This window comes from Alligator sinensis, unplaced genomic scaffold, assembly GCF_000455745.1.
Source record: "Alligator sinensis unplaced genomic scaffold, ASM45574v1 scaffold1146_1, whole genome shotgun sequence".
In the NCBI taxonomy this organism is placed as follows: domain Eukaryota; kingdom Metazoa; phylum Chordata; order Crocodylia; family Alligatoridae; genus Alligator; species Alligator sinensis.
Window position 1 is genome coordinate 1 of NW_005842696.1, and position 9,356 is coordinate 9,356.

Genomic DNA, 9,356 nt, shown 5'->3' on the forward strand with positions numbered 1-9,356 from the left:
TCCTGAACCATGAGTCAACTGACAGATAGCACAGTTGAGTCCATCCCCCCAATACCCTGAAAGGGGATCCCTTACCATCCTTCCTATTAGAAGATGTTTGGCATAACATCAAGGAAACCAAGAACAACAAGGGTACTGGACCAGATGGCATACCTGCTGAAATCTACAAGGCTCATGGTGAGGATCTGGTTCTGAAACTCCACAAATTTATTCTCTGAATTTGGAACAATGAAAAGATCCCTGGGGACCTGACGAATGCCAACGTCATGACTATTTCCAAGGAAGGAGATAAGTCTGCATGTGGAAACTATCAAGGTATCACCTTCCTTTCCATAACTGGGAAAATCCTCACTCACATCCTCCTGAATCATTTACCTCTTTCTGAGGAAATCCTGCTGGAATCTCAGTATAGTTTCAGACCATCCTATGGCAATTGACATGAATTTGGCACCCATCAGATCCAAGAAAAGTGTTGGGAACAACACTAGGACCTCTATATGCTCTTCATTGACCTTACTAAAGCCTTTGATCCTGTCAGTCATGAAGCACTGTGGAAAGCACTGGCCAGATTTAAATGTCCTGAGAAGTACATAAGGGTCATGAGGCTTCTTCATGACCAATACTGTGACCATCCTGTGTAGCAGATCAAAGATGGATCCATTTGTCATCTAAACTGTGGTCAAGCAAAAATGCATCATCACCCTAACTCTGTAGTAGTCCCCTGTGGTTCACTGGTAGAATCCTTATCTACCACAAAGGAGACCTGGGTTTGATTCCCTGACACTTGTATAACTACAGATCTGGTGGCACCAAACATCTGGACTCAGTCTGGTCTTTGGATTCTGTCTCAGTCGCCTAAGGAGAGGATGGAAGATCTGGGCAGCCTCCACTCTTCCAAAAATTCCTCCCCAGGCATACACATTGATGGTCTGGGTGGTCCTCATGCACACACCATGATCCAGGAGGATCAATGGTTGCCACACGCCCCAACTCGGTCCTCCATTTATTTGACAGTCATCCTGGTTCTCATTAAAGACCACCTTCCTTCTGGAATTGATATTCCATACTAAATGGATGGAGGGCTCTTCAAGCTGGGATGTTTCCCTTCAAAGACCAAAGTACTCAAAACAACCATCCTTGACCTTCAATAAGCTGAAAACTGTGCAATTCTTGCACACACTGAGGAAAAATCTCCAGACCATGCTGGATCTCTTTGGAAAAGCCTGCCAAACTGTGGGCCTCTCTCTCTCAACACTGAAAAGACTAAAGTGCTCCATCAGCCTGCCCCATCTCTGAATGTTCAGAAAGTGAACATTGAGGAGATACAGCACAAAATCCAGGGTGCAAGTGCCTCCATTAGGAAATGCTTCATCAGGTCTTTATTCATTTTCATCTCTGGAAAGACACCAAGATCCAGGTCTACAACGTTGTCATCATACCCACTATTCTTTATGGATGTGAAACATAGGTGACTTACCATTGTCTTCTCAAGACCCTGGAGAGGTATCAGTGATACCTCCAGAAAATCCTTCACATGAAATGGGAAGATCACCACACAAACACCAGCATCCTTGCTGAAGCCAGTATTACCAGCATTGAGTCAGTGATCCTCAAGCACCAACTTCATTGAACTGGACATTGTGTGTGGATGCCTGACTCTCAACTCCCCAAACAAGTGCTCTATTTCCAGCTTAGTAATGGCCTGAGAACTTGTAGTGGCCAGAGGACACATTGAAGGCATACCTCAAGAAAATGGATACCAACATCAAGAGCTGGGAGCAGCTGGCAGGCAGCCAGCCCCAATGGCACCACAACCTCAACCAAGCAGCAGCCTGTTTTGAGGTAAAGCATCTTGCCCTTGAAGCAGAGATGAGAGAGCAGAGGAAGGAAATGGAAAGGAATCCCAGCCTGTAGCTTACTCTTCCCTGTGGAAAGACCTGCAACTTCTGTGGATGAATCTGCAGCTCAAGGATTGAACTCTTAAATCACCTCGAGACCAGTAAATGAGCCATGGCAGAGATCATCCTTGAATCTAGGGATTGACAACAATTTTTCACCACCTCCTTCAGCAGCATCTATGACAGGGGTGGGCAATTATTTGGGCCCATGGGCCACATAGGGACTTCTGGGGAACTGCCACAGGCCAGTCAGCACCCCACCCAGCCCCCTTGCAATGCCTGGAGCCTGTGCACTCTGTGGCTCCTCCCTGCCACTGTTAACAGTGCACATCCCCAGCCCTGACCCCAGCCTGCCCCGCACCCTGTCCAGATTCACCCCAGCCAAAGTGGACCAGCCAGAACCTGTGCGCACAGCTCCAACCCCAGCCCACCCTGTGCCTGCTCCGGACTGCTCACCCATGCTGAGCAGTGGCAGCAGCTGGGCAGAAGCTGCTGCTTGGCGCTGGGGAAAAGTGGCCCCCCTCCCTCACTGTGGTAAGGCCTTTCTTGCTGCAGCTGCCCAGAGCCCATGCCTGGGCTGCCCTGTGGCTCCTCTCCACCACCGTCACTGTCACCTCTGGGCTGTCCAGTGGCAGTGCAGAGGAACTGCAGGGCAGCCCAGGCATGGGCTCCAGGTGGCTGCAGCAAGAAGGGCCTGACAGCGGTGAAGGGGAGGGGCCACTTTTCCCCTATGCCGAGCAGCAGCTTCTGCCCAGCCACCTCTGCTGCTGCAGCAGCTCAGCATAGGTGAGTGAGTCTGGAGTAGGTGTGGGGCAGGCCAGGATCAGGGCTGTGCACATGGTTTCCAGCTGGTCCAGAGCTGGTCTGCTCCACCGGGCTGAGTCCAGAGTGGGCACAGGGCAAGCCGGGGTTGGGGCTGTACACACGGGTAATTTTATAGTTTGTTAGACTGTGAGGGGAAGCTAGAACAAGCCAGTTTAGAAAATTCAAAATGAATGTCAAATCCTCAATTTCTGATCCTTTCAAAATATATTGTTAATTTTTCCCTCACATAGCTTAATTTCTAAATGCTGCTTTTTATTACCAATCAGAAAATTACCTCTCCATATCACTGAGAGTCCTAAGATAAAATGGTTCCTTTCAAGGTGGTCCTCAGACAAGGGATTGCCTTGCAGATTTTATAGCCATTTAAGAAACATGAAGGTAAGAAATATATTTTCCTTAGGGATGAACAGAGGTCAGTATTCAGCGATATTAGCATAATAAGAAAAGAGATAGGTAAGCTGAAGTTCTTGAGCAGAGCCCTGAAGCATCTTAAAAACTCACTGGTAATTATGAGCAGTAAACCCACTCATCATCATTTGCAGGCTTGTGGCCTAAATTATTTGTAACTCACTAGACTCATTCTAAATTACATGTAGCATTCTCTGTTCCCTTTTGCTGGAGAAATCATTTTGAAGAGAAAAAGCTTTCAATGTAACACCAATGTTCTCTTTTTAAAATGTTTCTTTATCTTGGGGACAAAAGAGCTATTTTAAATTACTACAGAGATAATTTACAGTGGGAGAGATAGGGTTGACATTTTTGACCCCTTCAGTGGAACAGAAAAAAACTAGGACAAGTTGGCTACAGATACAATGTAAGGGGATTTATCACAGAATAATACTCTCACTATGAACGACAATGAAAGAAGAAAACCAATCAATTTTAAGATAACATGGCACAAAGACACAAAGCAAATGCCAAAGACACAAACACTTTATGTTTCCAGTGATGCTTGAGTAAATTATGTTAGAAAAGAAATTTTTAACACACAAAAGGGTTAGACACAGAAAATATAATTGCAAATGCTTTTTTTTTTTCACTTTTTTGTGCTACCAGACATTCAAGCTTGATATGCTTCTCGTTAATTTGGATGCTGTCTAGTCTCTACATTTCTCCCACCTACCCTACTGTCTGCCAGAAATAACATTGAACTAAAGTGCAATCTGCATGTCTACTGTTCATACACACATTGATTTTAGCCTCCTTTCCTGTTTTGTTTCTATCATCCCAGATCCTGCTTCACTGTGCCCAATGAACAGTGGAGTATGGTATGTACCCTCCTTTTTTATTTGGTTTTACACCAGAAAGCTTTCTTATATTTCTAAAGCCAGGCGAGGAGGAGGATTTTTTCTAAGGTAAATCACTCATGGATACCACTAAGGAAGTTGACATGTACTAGCATTACATACCACTAATGTTATACCTTTGCTTTTCATTTCTAAATTTTAGATTCCCCATCTCCTTGCAAATACAGGATTTAATTTTCAAGGTGCTGAGATTTCTCAAAAGCTATTTATTTCGTCAGCAGCTGCAGAAGTTTCGCAGCACTGGGTTTAAAAAGAGAAGTTTAAGTGTGCTACATGTGCACATGTTCAAACATTAATGAAGAAACTGAAGCTTTGTTGCTTCTTTCCCCACACCCAGTTACCATGGGCCCATCACTTTGTAAAGGGCATCTAATTCAGTAGAAATAGCCTAACATCTTAAATTGCTGTTTAATATTGATTACTGTCCTTTACTTCTGGTCAAAGGAAGAGGAAATTGTGAAGGCTTCTCCTGCATTAGAACTTCAGTCTCGTTTGCAAGTCTCATTTCAGAGGGCATGCCAGGGATGAGGGAGATTCAAAAGGACCTGTAGCATTTCCCACTGCAAGGATTCTCTATCACTGTTATCTGCTCTGTATTATACCAGTCCCTGGAGCAACCAGAATCTGGTGGCTACAAAGACAGTTAAAAGCCACTTTAAACCACTATCACACTGTTGTCAATGGCATCAGCAGCAGTCCCTTGGTATGAGGATGCTAGCCTTCCAGTAAACAGGGAAGTTACTGGTGAGTCTGTAGATGACTGAGGAGGCTGATCAGATAGATATTTGCATATTCTATTGCTGAAGTGGCAAATAGTTTTGGAAGAAAGGAGTCGATTCTGGTCATGTCAGGTTTCAGCTCTTTCCCTTTGTCTTTCTCATCTACATATCTCCATAGCGACCTGAGTTTGATCAATGCCATGTCATATTTCATGGTGCCATTGGGGACTATTCAGTGCCTGAGTCTCCCAGGTGTTGGCATAAATTTTGCATTTCTGTAGATTAGCCTTAAAGGCATTCTTGAATCTCTTCTTTTGCCCATATCTAGAGTGGTGACCATTGCTGAACTGGAAGTATAAGACCTGTTTTGGAAACCAGGTGTCAGGCACCCTTATGACATGTCCTGTCCAGTGCAGCTGGTGCCATATAATGGCTTCAATGCTGGTGGTGTTTGTTTGAACCAGAACACTGGCATTCATTATTCTGTCCTTCCAGTTGTTATGGAGGATTTCTGAAGACATCCCTGATGGAAACTTTCCAAAGCTTTCAGATGTTTCTAAAACGTTGTCCAAGTTTCACACCTATACAACAGTATGGAGGTGAAAACAACTTGGTAAACAAGATGTTTGGCTTCGGTTCTCATGTCATAATCATCAAAGGCACCATTTCAGAGATGTTAAAGGTAGCCGTGGCAAATTTGATCCATCCATTGTTCATGTTTTGGGAAAGGTAGCTACCTAGACAGGGGACCTACTCAACATTCTCCAAGGATTGCTCTCTAATTGCAATGTGAGGAGGAGCTGCTAGTTAGTTTGGGGTAGGTTGGTAAATTATCTTGGTTTATGTGAAGTTGACAGTGATTCTAAGCATTTCATACACCTCACAGTACCCCAACTCCACTCTGAGTTATCCCATAAATCTGGCATCTCCAAAAGTGCAACTAGAATCTAAGTGATTTGTCTTCTGGCTCATCTGTAGGAAAACACAGTTGACACAAACCATGTTAAATTATCCCACAAGTTGTTTTGCATCAGCTGACTAGAATTGTGTGCATCTGGGTGGTGGTACAACTGGAAGAACAGCAGAGTTAGTGATACTATTAATTTCTGCCAAGAATGATTTAACAGCACTCACAATAGAGAACAGACTTCATTCAGGGAAAAAAAAAAACTTCCCCACCTCTCTCTCCAGTTCAAATGCTGTTGATCAGACAGTTATTTTAGGACAGAGATGGGCAACAGGGAGAAATGTATCAGCTGTAGCTGTTAGCGTCTAATATACTGAAATCAATAGGCCTGTATTACTTTGATCCTCTCAAAATTTTAATAACGTTTATGGAGTCATACCTGAAATAGACTAGCCTCTTAATTTTAAAAGCTCTCTAAACTTGTATTAAACAGTGGCAAGCAAACATTTTCCAAAAACTAAAAAAGAAAGGGAAGACATTTTACCAAATTTTATACATTTCCTTTTCAAATCTCAGAGATGTTGTTGGCTTATTAATTTACTTACCATGAGTCTTAGAGAACTCTGCATTTTAACAAGTACTTTGTCTATGTGTATGAATCTCTTGATTTCTGTTTCACAGAAAACTAATTATTTTCATGTGAGCTGCTTTTGTTAGCAATATTCCTCTTTATTTCTCTCTTCCCTTCAGCTTTGCTTAAGTTTTACTCAGTATACCCCAGATCACTTACCAGGATAAAGCAGTTTATACTGTAGCTTTATAGAGCAGATATGGTATTCACACGGGGCCTGATCCTACATTCACTGAACTCAGTAGTAAAGCTTCCTTCGAGTCCATTAGTCAACAGCTAACCTGACTATTAACACCCTGGGTGTGAGCTATTGCTCTTATAATAAGTCTATTTTTTATTAATCTATAATAAGTCTATTATATTATAGATGAATAGACATATATATATTAGTCTATAATAAGTTTATTATAAGAGCAATAGCTCTCAATAATTCTGTTTTTAAGAGAACCTCCTCCACAGCCTGTACAAGATAGCTAGGTACTAAGATTGAAGGGATGCCTTTTTTTCTGGACACTGTTTTAAGGTTCCCTTTAAAAGTGGCCAATCACATGAAAAATTAACTCTCATTTGATGAGGGATCAGATGAAGGCACTCCCCTTTGGAGTGACTTAGGTAATTTCTGTTCCCTAGGTTCAGTCTGTTCTATGATCGGGGCTGAGCTGATGCAGCTCAGCCCTGCCCCCAGTGCTGTCTGCAAGAAGGGAGCCAAGAGAGGAAAGAGGGAGTGTGCTATGGGCTGGGGTTTGCCCGGCCTGAGCTGGAGAGGGGGCATGGATTGGAGCCTTCCCCCGTTGCAGCCCCACCTTCAGCTCCCCCCATCCAGCTCAGGCCAGGCAAACCCCAGCCTGCACTGCACTCCGCCTCCCTTCCTACAGACTGTACCAGAGCTGGGAGGGGACATGGGACTAGGGGAGAAAGGCTGCAGGCAGGCTCCATGGGCTCATTTGGCTTCAATGTGGAGCTTGATCCCCTTTCACACCCCCCCAAAACAGGCAAATGTCAGGGGGGTACTCTAATTTATGGCACTTTATGTAAAGCACTATGAGTTCAAATGGGGACCTGCACATCTGTCAGCACCCTAAGAGCTATTTCATATCTTCCTTATGACCATGATTCTAAATCTGATATGCAACACTCTAGGACTCAAAAAAAAAGGATTCACAGATGGTTAGAATGGCATAATGATTTGGTGGGGAAAGTGTCTCCTAATCTGAGTGTTATGTTGGAAAAAATTACTAATGCTTTGCAAACCTCTAAGTAATGTCCAGACATTGCCCATAGAGTGTGCACCCTAAAGTCTGGATGCCTGTCTGACATGCTTTTCCCTTTCCTTCCTAGATTGTTTTTCAGTCTCTACTTTTTCAGAAAAAGAAGGATTCCATAAATGCAAAATAAGAAAGGACTTTTTCCTGAAAGCTAAAAAATGGTTTATTTTGAGCTTTGGGAAAAGACCTGGATTGGTGCCTAACTTCTTTGCTCCAGTCCAGTCATCTAACCCAACATGCAGGAGGTTTGTAATTTTCTAATATTTGTACCCATTGTCATTTGAAATATTAGAGAAGTATCCCAATAGTGTCTGAATTAGACTATTACACATGCTGATCAGCACTCTTCTGTATGTTTTTTCTTCATGTTCAGAATATTGCTCTAAATTTTCTGACAGGACAACAAACTTCAGTGGAATATTTGTTTCAAATAGTAATGAGCTCAAATAATAATGGAACACAAGTCAACTGTATTCCATGTGAAGAATAAGCAGTCAAGGAATATGGCATCTGACCATGAGTGTCTATGTCTTGGTGCTATCAGCAACTTACTAAAGGCTACACTCTGAAAGCAGATAATCCGGAGTAAATCTGCAGTAGTTCCACTGATATTGCTGTAGCTGAACAATTCTATATCTAGGAAACCAATTTGATGTTTTCCTACATTTGGTTTCATTTTCACCATTGGTCACCAGGGTTAAATATTATGGCTATGAAACCAGCCTGTCATTTATATAATTAGGAGGACATTTCTTCTGCAATTCTCAAAAACATATTGATACTATGCACACATGTACTGTTAGTTGGCAGAATGATTTTTAAGACCTTTGACTGTTTAATTCTCTTCAATATAGCATCATTCTGCAGTTGGTAATAATACAATATATAGCAATGAAGAGAAATAGTGATTGCTTCTAAAAGTCATTAATAATTAAGTGAATGGGACTATCTATATGCTTAAAGTCAAAGGTGTTTAAAAACTGCACTACATAGTGGGGAGAGTGTAGTAGTGACTGCACACTTAGTCATATGTGTCATAACCCAAGGGTATGATTTTGTGCGCGCTTTGGCACTGCAGAATTATTTCCCGCCATGAGGAGCTTTCTTTGCACGGTGCAATTCTCAGTTGCAAAGAGAAAACCCCGGTGCAAAGGAGTTCCTGCCATTCGCATGCAAATTTGTTCCCCACTATTGGCCAGTTCTAAATTATTCCCACGTGGTGGCTAGCGATTGGCTTGCTAGCCGTATAAGAGGCTTGAGCGGTTTCTGCCCAAGTTGGAGAACTCCAACGAGAACCCCACAAGGGAGGACTCCACAACCATCTGGAGGAGGAGAAGGAGGACTTCACATCTTGTGAAGAACTCTAAGCGCTGCGGAGCCTAACAAACCCAGCGTGTGCCTTAAGAAGGATACAGGGGCCTGATCAACCTCTAGCCTCTCCCCGTCACCGCCTGATCCCTCGACGTACCCTTCCCTGAGCGCTTTCGGTATCCAGAGCTCTTTCCGGGTTATTTCAAGAGGCTCGAGTTTTCTACGGGTCTTGTTCGAGCGAGTTTTGTAACTGCAACTTAAGTGAAGCTTTTCCCTGCCTGCACCGCGACCATCTATGGTGTAAGTAAAATAATCTTTAATCAACCACTATGCATCCGTGCCTAATTCTAGTCCGCCGTGCCGACTTCCCCGGCCCACGTGCCCGGGCTGCTGGCCACAGCTCCTCGGCCACGACACATTCCAGGCATGTGTTTGGCCCTGCAACCCCATGGACCCTGGCTATGACCCCCAGGGCCCATGCTAGCAGCTGCCC